Here is an 18,967-nt window from a genome sequence, read left to right as displayed (position 1 = left end):
TGATCGGGAACCCGGGTCCCAGTTCCTGATTACTCTGATAGGTTATCGTAGTGATTAGTTGCTGTACATGGAAAATGCCTGCTATTATTCTGAATGGGAAGAGAAAAAAATAAACAGGTTGGCTAAGTCTCGTTGACGCCTTGTTGTGTTCCTCGAACCGTTCTCAACCCATTTTTTTTGTAGTGTGGCAGGGCGCATTATCCTGTGGAAAGAGACCACTGCCATTGCAGAATAGTGTTTCCATGAAGGGGTGTACTTGGTTACCAACAATGTTTAGGTAGGTGGTGCGTGTCAAAGTAACATCCACATGAATGGCAGGAGACAAGGTTTCCCAGCAAAACATTGCCTACAGAATCACGCTGCCTCCGCCAGCTTGTCTTCTTCCCACACTATATCTTGCTGCTCACTCTGCCCCAGGTAAGTGATCCAGCCATCCACATGGTGTAAAAGAAAATGTGATTCTTAAGACCAGGCCACCTTCTTCCATTGCCCTGCAGTCCAGTTCTGATGCTCTGGTACCCATTGTAGGACTGTGGACATGGGTCAGTATGGATGCCCTGACCTGACAAAACTGTCATACGCTGTGTGTTCTGACACCTTTCTATCAAAACTAGCATTCACTTTTTCAGCAATTTGAGCTCTAGTAGCTATTTTATTGGATTGTACTATACAGGCCAGCCCCCCACCGCCATCAACGAGCCTTCCCTCCCCCACCTTCATCAAATCAACGAGCCTTCCCTCCCCACCTCCATCAATAAACGCCTTCCCTCTCCACCTTCATCAATGATCCCTTCCCCACCTTCATCAACGAGCCTTCCCTCCCCACCTCCATCAGTGAGCTTTCCTTCCGCACCTCCATCAATAAACTCCCTCCAAACCTCTATGAATGAGCCTTCTCTCTCCACCTCTATCAATGAGCCTTTCCTCCCCACTTCTGTCAATGAGCCTTCCCTCCCCCACTTTCATCAACGAGCCTTCCCTCCCCACCTCCATCAATGAGCCTTCCTTCCCCACCTCCATCAATAAGCCTTCCCTCCCTGCCCCCATCAATGAGCCTTCCCTCTCCACCTTCATCAATTATCCTTCCCTTCCCCGCCTTTATCAACAAGTCTTCCCTCCCCACCTCCATCAATGAGCTTTCCTTCCCCACCTCCATCAATGAGCTTTCCTTCCCCACCTCCATCAATAAACTCCCTCCAAACCTCCATGAATGAGCCTTTCCTCCCCCCTCCATCAATGAGCCTTCCCTCCCCCACTTTCATCAACGAGCCTTCCCTCCCCCACTTTCATCAACGAGCCTTCCCTCCCCCACTTTCATCAACGAGCCTTCCCTTCCCCACTTTCATCAATAAACTCCCTCCAAACCTCCATGAATGAGCCTTCTCTCTCCTCCATCAATGAGCCTTCCCTCCCTTCCTCCATCAATGAGCCTTCCCTCCCTACCTCCATCAATGAGCTTTCCTTCCCCACCTCCATCAATAAACTCCCTCCAAACCTCCATGAATGAGCCTTTCCTCCCCCCTCCATCAATGAGCCTTCCCTCCCCACTTCTGTCAACGAGCCTTCCCTCCTCCACTTTCATCAACGAGCCTTCCCTCCCCACCTCCATCAATAAACTCCCTCCAAACCTCCATGAATGAGCCTTTCCTCCCCCCTCCATCAATGAGCCTTCCCTCCCCACTTCTGTCAACGAGCCTTCCCTCCTCCACTTTCATCAACGAGCCTTCCCTCCCCACCTCCATCAATAAGCTCCCTCCAAACCTCCATGAATGAGCCTTTCCTCCCCCCTCCATCAATGAGCCTTCCCTCCCCCACTTTCATCAAGGAGCCTTCCCTCCTCCACTTTCATCAACGAGCCTTCCCTCCCCCACTTTCATCAACGAGCCTTCCCTTCCCCACTTTCATCAATAAACTCCCTCCAAACCTCCATGAATGAGCCTTCTCTCTCCCCCTCCATCAACGAGCTTTCCCTCCCCACCTCCATCAATGAGCCTTCCCTCTCCCACCTTCATCAATGAACTCCCTCCAAACCTCCATGAATGAGCCTTCTCTCTCCCCCTCCATCAACGAGCTTTCCCTCCCCACCTCCATCAATGAGCCTTCCCTCTCCCACCTTCATCAATGAACTCCCTCCAAACCTCCATGAATGAGCCTTCTCTCTCCTCCATCAATGAGCCTTCCCTCCCTTCCTCCATCAATGAGCCTTCCCTCCCCACTTCTATCAATGAGCCATGGGCATCCATGATCCAGTTTGCTGGTTCTTCTTCCTTGGACTACTTCTGGTTAGTTCTGACCACTGTAGAACAGGAACATCCCAAAGAGCTGAAGTTTTGGAGTTGCTATGACCCAGTGGTTTAGACATTACAATTTAGCTTTTGTCAAAGTCCCACAAATCCTTACACTTGTCCATTTATTCTGCTTTTATCACATCAACTTCAGGGCCAAATGTTCATTTGTTGCCTAATATATCCCCACCCACTTTCAGATGCCATTGTAAAGAAATTATCAATATTCTTCTCTTCATCTGTCAGTGGTGGGAGTCTTATGGTTGATCGGCGTGTGTATATATATATATATATATATTTATTTACAGTATCTTAAAAAAGTTAGTACACCCCTCACATGTTTTGTAAATATTTTCTTCTATCTTTTCATGTGACAACACTGAAGAAATGACACTTGTCTACAATGTAAAGTAGTGAGTATACAGCTTGTATAACAGTGTAAATTTGCTGTCCCCTCAAAATAACTCAACACACAGCCATTAATGTCTAAACCACTGGCAACAAAAGTGAGTACACTCCTAAGTGAAAATGTCCAAATTGAGCTCAAATGTGTAAATATTTTGTCTGGCCGCCATTATTTTCCAGCACTGCCTTAAAGTGGAGGGCCACTCAAAAAAAAAAAAATCGCCTAAAACTTTCTAAAAAATTGCAGGAAAAAAAAATGTTTTAACTTACCAGAAATGCCTGTTGCTAGGCAGATCGTCCTAATCTGCCTCTTCCTGCTCCGCGGTGACCTTCAGTCTTCTCCTCATCATGTTGTCTTCTAGTGAATGGGGAGCGGTGTGTTGTGGGAACTGTGTGTGTCCCGGGACACGGCGCGCCCCATTCACAAAGAGCTGTGGGACTCGCGCGTGCACAGTAGGAAATGGGCAGTGAAGCCACAAGGCTCCACTGCCTGTTTCGCTTAGTTGGAATGGCGGTGCTGGGACCCCCAGAGCTGAGGGACGGTCGGCCTCGGGTGGCTGACATCACGGGCACCCAGGGCAGGTAAGTGTCCTTATTAAAAATCAGAAGCTACAGTGTTTGTAGCTGCTGACTTTAAAAAAAATAAAATTCCTGGCTGGCCCTCCCCTTTAACCCTCTTGGGCATGGAGGTCACCAGAGCTTCACAGGTTGCCACTGGAGTCCTCTTCCCCTCCTCCATGACGACATCACAGAGCTGGTGGATGTTGGAGATCTTGCGCTCCTCCACCTTCCGTTTGAGGATGTCCCACAGATGATCAATAGGGTTTAGGTCTGGAGACATGCTTGGCCAGTCCATCACCTTTACCCTCAACTTCTTTAGCAAGGCAGTGGTCGTCTTGGAGGTGTGTTTGGGGTGGTTATCATGTTGGAATACTGCCCTGCAGCCCAGTCTCTGAAGGGAGGGGATCATGCTCTGCTTCAGTATGTCACAGTACATGTTGGCATTCATGGTTCCCTCAATGATCTGTAGCTCCCCAGTGCCAGCAGCGCTTATGCAGCCCCAGACCATGACACTCCCACCCCCATGCTTGACTGTAGGCAGGCCCGTCGCGACAGGACAGGCAAAACAAGCAATTGCTTGGGGCCCCCCAGAGCTGGCCTGGGGCCCCAGCCGTGCCACCGGCCACGGCTTCCTATAAGCTGCAGGCAGCCTGTAGCATGGCCGAGCTTCTCTTCCTTCATCCTGCAGTCCGCACGGTACAGGAGATTCAGTTTCCTGTTCCCGTCCGGACAGACAGGAAGTGCACACACTCACTTCCTTCCACTTCCCTCCTTCCACTGAATTTCCTGCTGTGTGGTATGCGGTAGGGAGGGGGGTTAAAAAGAACACGGGGGGGGGGGGGGGGAGGCAGTCATCAAGATCCATTTAGTAATAAAAATATGGTAGCTTGCTGACCATAATAAAAACAATTACCACAGCTTTCTTTCCAAACTTGTCTCGCATACACACGGTTGGACTTTCCGACAACAAGCTCACATTCAACATTTCCCGTCGGAAAGTCCCACCGCCTGTACGCAGCATTTCTCTTCTGTCACTGGGTGGCTCTGTGCTAGTGACATTAGATAAGACGAGGGCTTTGCACGCTCAGACATGAATGGATGGAGTGTCTCAATGGACAGGGCTTTTCTTTGGTCCTTAGGCCTACTGGGAGAGTCTACTTATTTAGGTGGAGTCAGGTGAATGAGGTTCTTTCCACCTGGATGGCTGTCTGGGTGGATGCGTGTTGTACTGCTCCGGGCTGCTAGGCCAGAAGCCTGAGGCCTATCCCGGGGACATCTGGCTGTAGGCTGCCTGAGGCCTATCCCGGGGACATCTGGCTGTAGGCTGCCTGAGGCCTATCCCGGGGAAATCTGGCTGTAGGCTGCCTGAGGCCTATCCTGGGGACATCTGGCTGTAGGCTGCCTGAGGCGTGAGGCCTATCCCGGGGACCTCTGGCTGTAGGCTGCCTGAGGCCTATCCCGGGGACATCTGGCTGTAGGCTGCCTGAGGCCTATCCCGGGGACATCTGGCTGTAGGCTGCCTGAGGCCTATCCCGGGGACATCTGTCTGTAGGCTGCCTGAGGCGTGAGGCCTATCCCGGGGACATCTGGCTGTAGGCTGCCTGAGGCCTATCCTGGGGACATCTGTCTGTAGGCTGCCTGAGGCGTGAGGCCTATCCCGGGGACATCTGGCTGTAGGCTGCCTGAGGCCTATCCAGATGCAGTAGAGCAGCGTAGGGTTGGGACTGCTGGCTTGTCTAACCAGAAGTAACGGTTCTGCCGGACAGGGAACCAGCTGTGTTTGGAGGTAGAAGGGGAAGCTGTCTCCACTAAGGGACCAACCTCGTTTCCGGAGACCACTGTGAGTAATCTGAAGTAATTACCTGAACAGTCTTCTCATTAGCCGGGGATGGTGAAGAAGTGGGAAAAGCTTCAGTGAGTGCCAAGCCAGGGACCCAGCGGGAAAGCAGAGGTGATGCTTGTGGAGCATCAGTGGGTGCCAAGCCAGGGACCCAGCGGGTAAGTGGGGGTGACGCTTGAGGAAGATACTGAGCGCTACCTGTGAAAGATCCAGATGCGATCCAGTGGTGATTGGATCTGAAGTCTAGTGAAAGCCCTTGTACACACGGTCGGAATGTGTCCTATCGGACCGTGTCGTCGGATAATCCGACTGTGTGTGGTCTGCATCGGACTGATTCCGTCGGAATATCCATCGGACCCAATTTTCCAACATGTTGCAAATATTTCCCGTCCAACTGGTCCGATCGGACATACTCCGATCATGTGTAGAGAATTTTGATCGGACCAAGTGCCACGCATGCTCAGATCAAATTCCTACATCAAAGCTATTGGCTACTAGCCTGAACGTAGACCCGTTGTAAAAAAATTACGTCATCACGTTCTGAATGATCGGATTTTTCGACAACTTAGTCCAACCGTGTGTATGCAACAGTTTCAGACAAGATCCGACGGACAAAATTCGACGGATTTGGTTGTCGAAATCTCCGACCGTGTGTACAGGGGCAAAGACTGGTTGAGCGAAGATCCACAGTGAGTGATTGTGGAATGAACAGAGAACCGTTTGTTTTGCCAATAGTTGAATATCCTACCATTAGTGACTGTTGCAATAGGAGACAGCGGTCCTACCTATACAGAAGTGGTGTCCGGCTGGAGGCCTTCACCTGTTTAGCCGTCTTCCTATAGAAGTCTCGGAGTCTGCCAATTATCATTGCATCTACTTAAGGGTGTCCTTGCCCCTAACCCCCCCTCCCACAGTTCTGTTAAGAGACAATAAATCTCTTTGCATTCAAAAAGTGTCTGGCGCCCACCATTTCATCTTGCATTACACCCACCATGCTTTGCAACCCCCTCTATACAGAAGGGTGTCAGCTGTCCCTAACTCTGGAGGTCACCATTAGGCCTTTGGAGCTTTTACACGCCAATGAACTTTAATGGCACCCCAGTCTTAGGGTTCAGTATTGAGTTGGCCCACCCTCTGCAGATATAACAGCTTCAACTCTTCTGGGAAGGCCGTCCACAAGGTTTAGGAGGGTGTCTATGGCAGGGATATGCAATTAGCGGACCTCCAGCTGTTGCAGAACTACAAGTTCCATGAGGCATTGCAAGACTCTGACAGCCACAAGCATGACACCCAGAGGCAGAGGCATGATGGGACTTGTAGTTTTGCAACAGCTGGAGGTCCGCTGATTGCATATTCCTGGCCTATGGGAATGTTTGACCATTCTTCTTGTGAGGTCAGGCACTAATGTTGGATGAGAAGGCCTGGCTCGCAGTCTCCGCTCTAATTCATCCCAAAGGTGTTCTATGGGGTTGAGGTCAGGATTCTGTTCAGGCCAGTCTAGTTCCTCCACCCCAAACTCGCTCATCCATGTCTTTATGGACCTTGCTTTGTGCTCGGGTGCGCAGCACGAAATTGTCCAAAATGTCTTGGTATGCTGACGCCTTAAGAGTTCCTTTCACTGGAACTAAGGGGCCAAGCCCAACCTCTGAAAAACAACCCCCACACCATAATCCCGCCTCCACCAAATGATTTGGACCAGTGCACACAGCAAGGTGCATAAAGACATGGATGAGCAAGTTTTGGGTGGAGGAACTAGAGAGGGCGAATCTCTCTAAAGGGGACACAGACAACAATAAAAACCTGCCAGGGGTTCTAATCCCTCTCCACACTACCCAAAAAAAAAAAGGTTTTGCCCATAGTGACCCATTAGAGTAAAACTAAAGGCATTTTTTTTATAGTTTTAAGTGTAGAGGGATTAGAACCCCTGTCATGTTTTTATTGTTGTGTCCCCTTTAAAGAGATGCACCCTCTCCATTTGTAGTAGAGTGTAAAAAAAAAAAAAAATTACAAATTTTGTGTTGTCACCAGTACAGGAAGTGAGGGGAAATTTTCCAATGAGGACACTAGTTATGGATTCCACCACTTTGGAAGGATTTCCTCTCACTTCCCATTTTAGCTATGGGACAGGAAGGAGAGAGCAATATCCCCAGTGGGGACACGCTGTCAGGGGTAATACCATCGGTTGTAGTGAAGGCTGAACTGGGGCTCTCTCGGATGGAAGGGACACATCTAAACTTAACAGTATAAGGTGTGTTGCTGCCCTCTCGTGGTGAGATGTGGGTAGTGCAGCTATCATTTATATAAGTACATGTAGACACCCTGATATGTCTGAGCTGCACCAGAAGAGAGTAATATGAGGGATGAGACCCATGCAGGATTCTCCCAGAGGGTTCCAGAGTGAAGACCTCTGCCTGCAACATGGACTGTCTGTGCTGCACAAGTAGAGAGCTAAGCTAGCACTGAGGACTGGTGACCCCATCATGTTATATATGTACACGGAGACACTCTGACATTAAATGGTAGGTTAACCAGATGTCCCCTGCAACATGGACTGGCTGTGCTCCTCCAGAGATTGGCCTGGTGACCCCTCTGACATCTGTACGTGGCTCATCCACTCTGAATGACACAACAGCTTAGCTAACAGGAGTCTCCTGCAAGGTAGACTGTCTGTGCTGCACAAGGGTAGGGAAATATGGAGGACTGAGACCCTGAAACCCCTGCAACATCTTCCCAGGGGGTCCAACATACCGAGTCAGAACTTCTGCCTGAAACATGGACTGTCTGCGCGGCTCGGGGACATGATAGTAGTAGGACTGAGCCCTCCCTGATTGATACTAAAAAAGTAACCATTGCGACACTATCGCCCTGACTTGGTGCCACTGGAGGCCTTGGCTTGTTCTCCACTGGCAAAGTGGCAATGGAACTTATCCTGTGGACCCCACCCCCCCCCCCCCCCCCCCGAGACATCATAGGGCAATTTTGTGCCCCACACTATTCCCATTCATTGCACATATGGGACACAAGTTGCAAAAGATGGCCCCTACGTTCTGCACACACCCCAGTAGCCCCACTGTTCGGCGAGCCCCTGTTCCCCCCGGTATAGATCCTGACAGATTTGGATGGTGGGTGAACAAGGGTCTATACTACGGTGACCAGATTTTTAAAATGAAATCCGGGACATATTTTTTATTTTTTTTGTAATGGCAGGAATCAGTGACTCATAGCGGGACTGCGATATTGCGGTGGACAAATCGGAGACTAATGCCGCGTACACACGACCGGTTTTCCCGTCGGAATAAACTCCGAAGGTTTTTCCAACGGAGTTCCCACTGAAACTGCCTTGCGTACACCACGATCGCCCCAAAGTCTGACCGTCTAGAACACGGTGACGTACAACACGTACGACGGGGCTAGAAAAAGGAAGTTCAATAGCCAGTAGCCAATAGCTTCCGTCTCGTACTTTCTTCAGAGCATGCGCCGTTTTTGCTCCGTCGGAACAGCATACAGACGAGCGGTTTTCCCGATAGGAATTGGTTCCGTCGGAAATATTTAAAGCATGTTCTATTTCTAGGTCCGTCAGAATTTTCAAAAAAAAAAAGAAGTCAGATGAGGCCCACACACGATCAGAATATATGATGAAAATACTTTTTCTGTCAGAAATTCCGCTCGTGTGTACGCGGCATTAGTGACACTTTCGACACTTTGTGGGAACCAGTGACACTAATACAGTGATCAGTGCTAAAAATATGTACTGTCACTGTACTAATGACACTGGCTGGGAAGGGGATAACATCTGGGGCAATGAATGGGTTAAATGTGTGCCTAACAAGTGTTTTCTCACTGTGGGGGAGGTGCTTTTATTAAGGGAAGACATAGATCCCTGTACCTGCTTTGTAGGAACACAGGATCTATGTATTCCACACTGACAGAATGGCGAACTGCCTTGTTTACATAGGCAGACCACTAGGCGAGTCCGCCGGATCCGCTGATTGGCTCCGACACTCAGAAATGCAGAATCGCGTATATAAGTGATCCTACGCAGCGTGACCCCCCTGTAGCAGTAAATCTGCTATCAGGAGATCGGAAACTGGTTAAGATCATCAGCATTATGATAACTCACAGGCAGGGGGCGCTCTATCATGGCTCTGTCACAGTGTGTCACATAACATGGCTGCTGGGTGCTGATTTTGTTAACTTCTGACCAATAAGTGTTGCTGCCTGTGAGTTCTGATACCATCCATTATGCCAGAGAGACAGACACAGTGCAATGTAGTCTATTCACAGACACCCCCAAAGCACATCTGTGTTGAAGCCTTGAAGGCACTGGCAGCCCCACGATTGTACCCCCTCCCCCTCTGTTCCTGCTGCTGGACATCGTCAGCTGAGCTCAGCTGCCTCTCTCTGCCCGTCACCGACTCCGCCGGCCTCACAGCCTCTCAGGTCTCACTCTCCGGGCCCCGGCTACTACTGGGTGGGGAGCGGAGGAAAACGACTCTGCCGGAGAAGACAAGGAGATAAGCAGGCAGGCGGCTGGCTGGGATTTGAGCCAAGGCAGAAGAACATGTGAGAGGAGGCTGAATGGGCATGTGCCGGAAACTGAAGAAATAGTCCATCCGCTCCGACCAGCACATCATCATCAGACAGAGACACAGATACTGGAAAAAATACACCCCCTGAGCGGGGGGGGGGGGGGGGGGGGGGGGATGGGGGTAATTCCGATTTTTTTTTTCTCCACCGACTGTCTTTGAACATTTCCCCAGCTCCTGTTGAAGTCAAATCCGGGGACAACAAATCCGGGGTCAGACTTGGTCCGGGGACAGTGTCCTCAATCCGGGGACCGTCTGGTCGACCCTAGTCTATACCGTATAGGTGACTTTTTGGATGATAGAGGAATACGTCCCTCTTCTTATTTTGTGGACAGCCTGGAGATGCCTCCTGCAGAGAACTTCCACCTACAACAAATTTTTCATTTTCTTAACCCATTACAAAAAGGTGGCGCCAACCTAACAGTACGCACCATGTTTGAAAACAGGTGTGTGCAGGGCACGGCTCTCCGGGGTGGTCAATTCTCTACAGACTACTCGTCATCAGCCCTCTGGGCTGGGCATAGCCCCTTGAGGCGGAGAACTGGTGCAAACGGAGTTCAAGAATCCATAAAGGTATCCTCAATGTTGCCCTGGTTGAGGCGGGATAGAAAAGTACATGGGAGATGGTACTTAGTTCTAAAATGTATCCCGGAGCCTCACCCTCCTGCTTCAGGGGTTGTGGCCAGATGGGCACAACGTTGGACGTGTGGTGGATATCTATGCCCCAAGACTTTTGGATGAGGGTTCATTCATTTATATTTTTGGTCACAATGGTTAACATCACTAAAAGATGCCAGGGTTGCATTATTGAATAAACCAGCAGATAATGTACCTCGACCTACCCACACACTGATTCATGACATTTGTAGGCCCAGTATCCTGATCACTTCATCTCAAAAACCACCCCTCCAAATCCCTCAAAAATGACTTGACCAGGTTTTGGAGTAAATGGCCTTTTTATTAAAAAAACTATAAAATGAGTCCGCCTGAAACCCGGACACATTATTCAGCCCGGGCTGTGGCTCCCCAAGTAACCAAGATAGTCTCCCACAAATCTGTTGCCCCGGCAGCTGTGGGTGGCTGTCTGGGGGCAGGTTCCACATCACTGAAGGGTGAGGTGATGTCAGCAAGAGCAATTTGGCTACACCCACTGTTCACTATGGCGCAGTAGGAGCGCCGCATTACTACTATCCTTGGGCCACTCACAGGTGTCCCAGGACTTTTATAATCCTATAATGTTTACTACGGGGGGGACATTGCCCTGTGCCGCTAAAGTGTTCAGGTTTGGTGTGAAGAAGAGGTGGCAACCCTAACAGTTCCCCCCACATACAGACAGGAGAGGAGAGAGGGCTCGATCTGCTCCTCTTCCGCCCCTACTACCCCTCTGTTTCTGCCCACATTCCAATCCCCGGTGCTGTGCCTCAGAAAAGGGAAGAGGGGGGCCCGAAATTTTAAGTCCAGCATGCCACAGATGCATCTGGATGAGAGGTGCTGACTGCTAAGGGGTGAGTGAGCTCACCATCCATCCCTGTCTGTCACTGAAGTCTCCCCCCTTCTCTCTCCTGCCTCTGAATGAGTACACTAAGGTAAATCCGGGTTCTCAGAGCACCCCTTACATCAGATTTCCCCTTTACACCAGAGTTCTCAGTGTTCCCCCTTAAATCGGGGGTTCCCAGGGGATCCCTTATGTCAGAGTCTCCAGAGTTCTCCCTTACATCAGAGTCTGCAGAGTCCCACCTTACTTAGGGTTGCCACCTTTTCTTTAAGTCAAACCCGAACACTTTAGCTTAATTTCTTTCCTATAGTATAAACTATACATATACTTTGCTATTAAATAACATTTGTAATCATATGAAGTTAATAACAAGAGTCCCCCTTTACATCAGAGTCCACAAAGTTTCCCTTTTACATCTGAACTCGCTGAGTTCCCTTTTACTGTAAGGGGGGACTCTGCAGACTCTGATGTAAGTGAGAACTCTGGGGACTCTGACATAAGGGATGGTCTGGGAACTCTGATTTAAAGGAGAACACTGAGAACTCTGATGTATGGAGAAGGACTCTGATGTAAGGGGAAACACTGTGGCTTCTGGTGTAAAGGCGAACACTGATGTAAGGGGTGCTCTGAGAACCCTGATTTGCCTTAGTGTACTCAGAGGTAGGAGAGAGAAGGGGGGGGAGAATTCAGTCACACACAGGGATGGATGGTGAGCTCACTCACCCCTTGGCAGTCAGCAGCTGTCATCCAGATGTATCTGAGGCTGCTGGACTTAAAATTTCCAGCCCTAACTTTCCTTTTCTGAGACACAGCGCCAGGGATTGGAGTGTGGGCAGACACAGAGGGGTAGGGGTGGGGGGGAAGAGGTGCAGATTGAGCCCTCTCTACTCTCCCGTCTGTATGTGTTTGGGGCAGGGGGGTGTTAGTGTTGGCTTTAGGCAGTGTGAAAAAGAGTGTAACAGACACTCTCAGCTTAGACAACTGCAGTCAGAAACCCTGCCGCAAGCCATAGTCCAGTCTAAATAATGTGTCCGGGTTTCAGGCAGTCTGAAACCCGGACGCATGATTCCAAACCCGAACTGTCCGGGTGAATCCTGGACAGGTGGCAACCCTAACCTTACTGTGTAAGGGAACTCTGCCGATTCAGATGTAAAAGGGAAACTCTGTGGATTCAGATGTAAAAGGGGAATTCTGCGGATGTAAAGGGGAACTCTGTAGATTCAGTGTAAGGGAACTCTGCGGATTCAGATGTAATAGGGGAACTCTGCGGATTCAGATGTAAAGGAGAACTCTGCGGATTCAGATGTAAGGGGGAACTCTGCAGATTCAGATGTAATAGGGGAACTCTGCGGATTCAGATGTAATAGGGGAACTCTGCGGATTCAGATGTAATAGGGGAACTCTGCGGATTCAGATGTAATAGGGGAACTCTGCGGATTCAGATGTAATAGGGGAACTCTGCGGATTCAGATGTAAGGGGGAACTCTGCGGATTCAGATGTAAGGGGGAACTCTGTAGATTCAGATGTAATAGGGGAACTCTGCGGATTCAGATGTAAAGGAGAACTCTGCGGATTCAGATGTAAGGGGGAACTCTGCAGATTCAGATGTAATAGGGGAACTCTGCGGATTCAGATGTAATAGGGGAACTCTGCGGATTCAGATGTAATAGGGGAACTCTGCGGATTCAGATGTAATAGGGGAACTCTGCGGATGTAAAAGGAGAACTCTATGGATTCATAAGTAAGGGCGAACTCTGCCGATTCAGATGTAAAAGGGGAACTCTGTGTACTCTGATGTAAAGGGGGACTCTTGTGATTAATGTCATACGATTAGAAATGTTATGTATTTGCAAAATATACTTTGCTTGATGTACTATTGATTTCAATCAAAAATAAATTAGCTAGCTAAAAAAAAATAAAAAAATGTATCCTGCAACATGGACTGTCTGTGCTGCACCAGAGCAAATATTAATAATAGTAGAGAGGCCTTTCAAATATACATGGAGACAGCCAGACATCATATGATAGGTTAAACAGATTCCATCTCCTGCAGCATGGACTGTCTGTGCTGCACTAGCAGAGAGCAGAGCTTGTACTGAGGACTGGTGAACCCTCTGTCATATGTCTACAGTGAGGCCCCCTGGTGTACACAACAGGTTAATCAGAGGTTCCCGCAACATGGACTGTCTGTGCTACAACAGGACATGGCAGTACTGGGACTGACCTCTCCATCATCTGTATATGGCTCCTCCACCCTGAATGATAGGATTACATAAGTAACCAGAGGACCAGAAGCGTGAACTGTTTGTGCTGCATTGGGATGTGGCATTACTAGTACTGAGCCCCCCAATCATCTGTACAAAACTCCTCCTGATACGTAATTGCTTAACATATTAGATGACCAGATTCTAGACATGTGCGAAACAAAATAATTTGTTTCATTTCGATTCGTTATTTAATTATTTTGTTTCGTTAAATTCGTTTAGTTCATTTTCGGAATTCATTTTGTTTCGTTGATTCGTATTTGAATTCAATTTGAGTTTTCTGAATTTGACCGAATTCAAATTTTTTTCAAATACAATTTTATTTTATTCGAATTTGAAATTTTTTAATTTGAATTTTTTAAATTACATTTATTTATCATTTTTCACATATAAGAACATTTTCAGCTTTCAGCATCAACTAGTGTTGATGGGACACTAGTATTACAGATGTGTTTGTGCAATGGTACACTGTGACAGATGTTGGGACACTAGTATTACAGATGTATTTGTGCAATGGTACACTGTGACAGATGTTGGGACACTAGTATTACAGATGTATTTGTGCAATGGTACACTGTGACAGATGTTGACGGGACACTAGAATTGGAGATGTTTGTGCAATGGTACACTGTGACAGATGTTGGGACACTAGTATTACAGATGTGTTTGTGCAATGGTACACTGTGACAGATGTTGACGGGACACTAGAATTGGAGATGTTTGTGCAATGGTACACTGTGACAGATGTTGATGGGACACTAGTATTACAGATGTATTTGTGCAATGGTACACTGTGACAGATGTTGGGACACTAGTATTACAGATGTATTTGTGCAATGGTACACTGTGACAGATGTTGTTGGGACACTAGAATTGGAGATGTTTGTGCAATGGTACACTGTGACAGATGTTGATGGGACACTAGTATTACAGATGTATTTGTGCAATGGTACACTGTGACAGATGTTGTTGGGACACTAGTATTACAGATGTATTTGTGCAATGGTACACTGTGACAGATGTTGATGGGACACTAGTATTAGAGATGTATTTGTGCAATGGTACACTGTGACAGATGTTGATGGGACACTAGAATTGGAGATGTTTGTGCAATGGTACACTGTGACAGATGTTGATGGGACACTAGAATTGGAGATGTTTGTGCAATGGTACACTGTGACAGATGTTGGGACACTAGTATTAGAGATGTGTTTGTGCAATGGTACACTGTGACAGATGTTGACGGGACTCTAGTCATACTGGTACATGCCTGTGACAGCTGATTGGTTGTACTGGTACACTATGACAGATGTTGATTGGACACACACACTACTACTACAGATGTTTTTGGGCACAGGTACACTGTGACAGATGTTGAAGGGGCGCTAGTAGTACACGTGACCTGTCCTACAGACATTTTTTTTTTTAGAAAGTAAGAATGACCATTTTTTTTTCATCAGCAGGAATATGATATATTTATTTCAATATTCTTTTTGACGTTGAATTTGTAACACTTCGAACATTGCATTGGAATGTGGGTCAGGTCTTGTACAATGCACATATACACTCACCGGACACTTTATTAGGCACAGCTTGCTAGTAATGGGTTGGACCCTCTTTTGCCTTCATTCTTCCTACAATAGATACAACAAGGTGTTGGAAATGTTCCTCAGAGATTTTGCTCCATAGTGACATGATAGCATCATGCAGTTGCTGCAGATTTGTCGGCTGCACATCCATGATGCTGATCTCCCGTTCCACTACATCCCATAGGTGCTCTATTGGATGAGATGTGGTGAGTGTGGAGGAGCATTGGAGGACAGGGACCTCATTGTCCGGTGGTGAGATGATTGGAGCTTTGTGACATGGTGCATTATCCTGCTGGAAGGAGCCATCAGAAGATGGGGACACTGTAGTCATAAAGGGATGGGCATGGTCACCAACAATACTCAGGTAGGCCGTGGTGTTTAAACAATGCTCAGTTGGTTCTAAGGGGGCCAAAGTGTGCCAAGAAACTATTTTTTGCGGGAAATGGCTGTTGTTAGCGCTTCAATCATGGCACCATGCTTGATATGGTGTCAGGGTGATTGAAGCGTATTCTTCCTATTATTACATTGTAGTGATAAATTAAATAGAATCAGTGGAAGCCCCGAGTGTGTCACTTGCCATTGTCGCCTGCCACCAGATGTGGATTGGCATTTGCCATGTTGCCTGTCACCAGCTGCAAAAGGTCACGTGCCATGTCACCTGCCACAAGATGTCGATTGTTACTTGTCACGTTGCCCGTCACCAGATGCAGAATGTCACTTGCCACGCTGCCTGCCAGCACTGCATTGGTGGCAGCACTGGTCCATGTAGCACAGAGACAGGTCTCTGTGCAGTGATGGGTTCCGAATGAAGGCAGTAGAGCGGTGATGCAGGGCGGGCAGTGAGAGATGATGTCATCTCTCTGACACTGAGGCTGACAGGACACCGGCTGTGAGGGTGGAAAAGCAGTGATGCAGGGGGTGGAAAGATGATGTCATCACTGCTTGCCTGCTCACTACTTCCATCCACCAGTGTCCTATCATATACTGTCCCCCATTGGATAGTGTCCTCTGTGTACTGTGCATGCGCAGTACACAGCACACACAGATTCCAAAATACCCGCAGATGAACGGCACCTGCGCCGTGAGTCCAGGTTCCTATCCCCACCATCCAAGTGGACAGAGTTGGAATATAAAAGAGCCGAGCGCAGCGAGGCCGAGCCTGAAGCGTGGCGAGCGAAGCGTGCCCGCGAGGGGGCCCTCCAATTTTCACAACCCTATGTCCGCTAGGATGGTGGGGCTACCACCACCTCCACTCACGGCGCAGGCGCCGCTCATCTTCAGAGATTTTCCGAGGCTTCTTCTGCTCCGTACTGTGCATGCGCAGTACGGGGCAGATACTATATGATGGCAGGACACTATCTGCCAGAACACCGGCTACCCGGATCTTACATACCCACCCAGGTGCCTCATGCCAGCCGCTGGCACCCGCAGGTTGACGACACCCTGGTATAGAGCAATACAAGAAAATAATGGATTATGATCACTAGATGGAGCTGGCCATCAAAGAAATAACCATATCAGATATACTGTAATGCTGGGATCAGGGGATGTTCCTACAGGGGTTACAATTGCAACCCAGACCCGTAGCCCCCTGAACACCTGGAAAGGAAGGGTGGTGGCATATAGAGGAACCCATCCCTTCCCTCCTACCTGAATGCCCGCTTCTCCTCCTTTCCCTCCAGCAGCTGCAGAATGGAGGGGATTGGACATATGCCGCCACCACCACTATGAAGCTTCTTAATGCCTCCAGACACATGTCCTCTCTCCTGGCCTCTCCTCCCTCCCCTCCACTGCTGCTGCAGGGGATGGGTCAGGATGGAGAGCAGGGAAGGGGCCAGTAAATGTTTCATTTACCGACCCTTCATTGTCTAAATGAATAGAGTCAGTGATCTGTACTGATCACTGACTGTGTTCATTCATAACTAAAACATAGCAAACTGTGTTTACTACAAACCAGTTTCTGTTTCCTCAATCTCAAAGGTGAAACATCAGCGGTCTGTTTAGACCCCCAATGGGGCTCCTAAATAATAATTATTTTTTTTAAACTAGATTTTATTTTACAATAACTATAAAATAACAAAAATAAAAAACTGACACCAGGGTCACATCTGCCCTGGGGGGGGGGGGTCCTTCATGGTTTCTTCACTAGGGCCCTGAAGGTTTTAGTTATGCCTCTGGTATTATTCGCAAAGGCCGTGAGAATTCTTTGACATTCACACAGTGAATTTATTATAAACACTCTTGTGACGGTTACAATACCACCAAAACCCAGATCAGCACTGGAGCTTTTGCCTAATCTCTTTGTCTCCTCCAGCAGTTGCCATGTGGTATTGGTGGGCGCTGTGTGACCCCCCCCCCCCCCCCCCAGACACTGCCAGTGCCCATCAGGTTACAGAGGAGAGCAATGTGACACGGGTGTTACTCTCCAGGTTGGGTACTTCATGTCTGGGTTCCTATAAATGTAAATACGTTACTTCTAAATGTTAAAAGGCCATCCAAACATCTCATGCCCATGGCCTACTCAGAGGTCCTTGGTGTAGGATATACATTGGGGTCCCTGGGCTTTTCTTAGTTCCAGCATTCCTCCTCCACATGCCGTAGACATTTCATCCTCCAACAAAGATAATATATTCAAACCATGAGATCCCTGGTTTCCTTTTACCCCCCCTCCCCCCAAGAATAAAACACAAAACCTTATGGATTTCTACAAGCTGGGTCTATTTTCATCCCGGAGTCTCTTCTCTGTAGGTGCTATAAATAGTCTGCCTAGACGGTCAGTTCATAGACTTGCTACAGCCAAACTACTGGTATGTCTACAAGTGGTTGTAAACCTCGGATATGAAATACGAACAAAACATTTCCCTTTATTGTATGTAAATGGGTACAACTTATGTCGGAAGATATAGGAGGCCAGTCACGTCACTGGGTATACGGAAGGGTTTACAACAACTTTAAGCTAGAGAGACACTTTACCACTACCTGCATTTTAATAATTGTCCATGCGGCATGGAGCGTCCTGGCAATGTATTGAGGACAGCAGAAAGTGGTACTTCAGCAGTCTCTGCAAAGCAATCTGTGGTGGCTCAGATCTAAGAGGGTGGCTAAGCAGCAGCTTCCAGGCGATCCGATGAGGCATAGCCTCATTGGTTTGACAGGGCGAGTTTGGCATGTGGTGGCGACTGGCAACTTTGCATGCCGTGCTGAATTTGCCACGGCTGCAAAGAAACACAGCATGTAGACAGCCCCCCCCCCCCTCCCCCCCCCCAGCTGTATGTTGGATTTTAGGTGGCTGGACAATAAAACCGCAGCTCAATCATCTGTTTTTACCAAAAGTGGAAAAAGTGTCCTAAATAACCAAGTGTTCTTTAAGTCAGTGTAAGGGCAAGGTAAAGCTTTATAGTTCACTCATTTGGTAGGATATGCAAGTCTCGGGTTCGGTTTAGAGCATTCCAAAGCAATCAGCAGAGATAAAACTGCTGAAGTTATGTGCAAATCTCCACTTTTTCTATAAACATTTAAGCTAGGCCCTGCCTCATCTGCCTCCCTGTTCGTCCTTTTAAGGTTGAAAGGCTTTAAAAAGTGACCAGGCTATTGACATTCAAATGTTTAAAATCTTCATGACAAGTTGTGTTTGGATTCATTCACAAGTCCTCACCGACCTCCGACGCTGCAGGCACTGGGGAGTAATTTGCCCTCAAAGTTTGCAATAGGAGCAGTGAAGTCCTCAAGTCAGAACGGTGCCCCAGCGGTGGGGAGGTCAGCGGGGGAGGGAGCGGTGCCCCAGCGGGGGAGGGAGCGGTGCCCCAGCGGTGGGGAGGTCAGCGGGGGAGGGAGCGGTGCCCCAGGGGCCAAATAAAAGAAAGCAAAGGGCCGCAGTTTGGGAGAGATCAATATTCTGAATGAACCACAGCGGTGTAGAGATGACCATGTGTTGCAGTAAA

This window comes from Lithobates pipiens, unplaced genomic scaffold, assembly GCF_037356315.1.
Source record: "Lithobates pipiens isolate NorthernLeopardFrog02 unplaced genomic scaffold, aLitPip1_a1.2 Scaffold_19, whole genome shotgun sequence".
In the NCBI taxonomy this organism is placed as follows: Eukaryota; Metazoa; Chordata; class Amphibia; order Anura; family Ranidae; genus Lithobates; species Lithobates pipiens.
Note: the sequence above shows the minus strand (reverse complement) of the source record.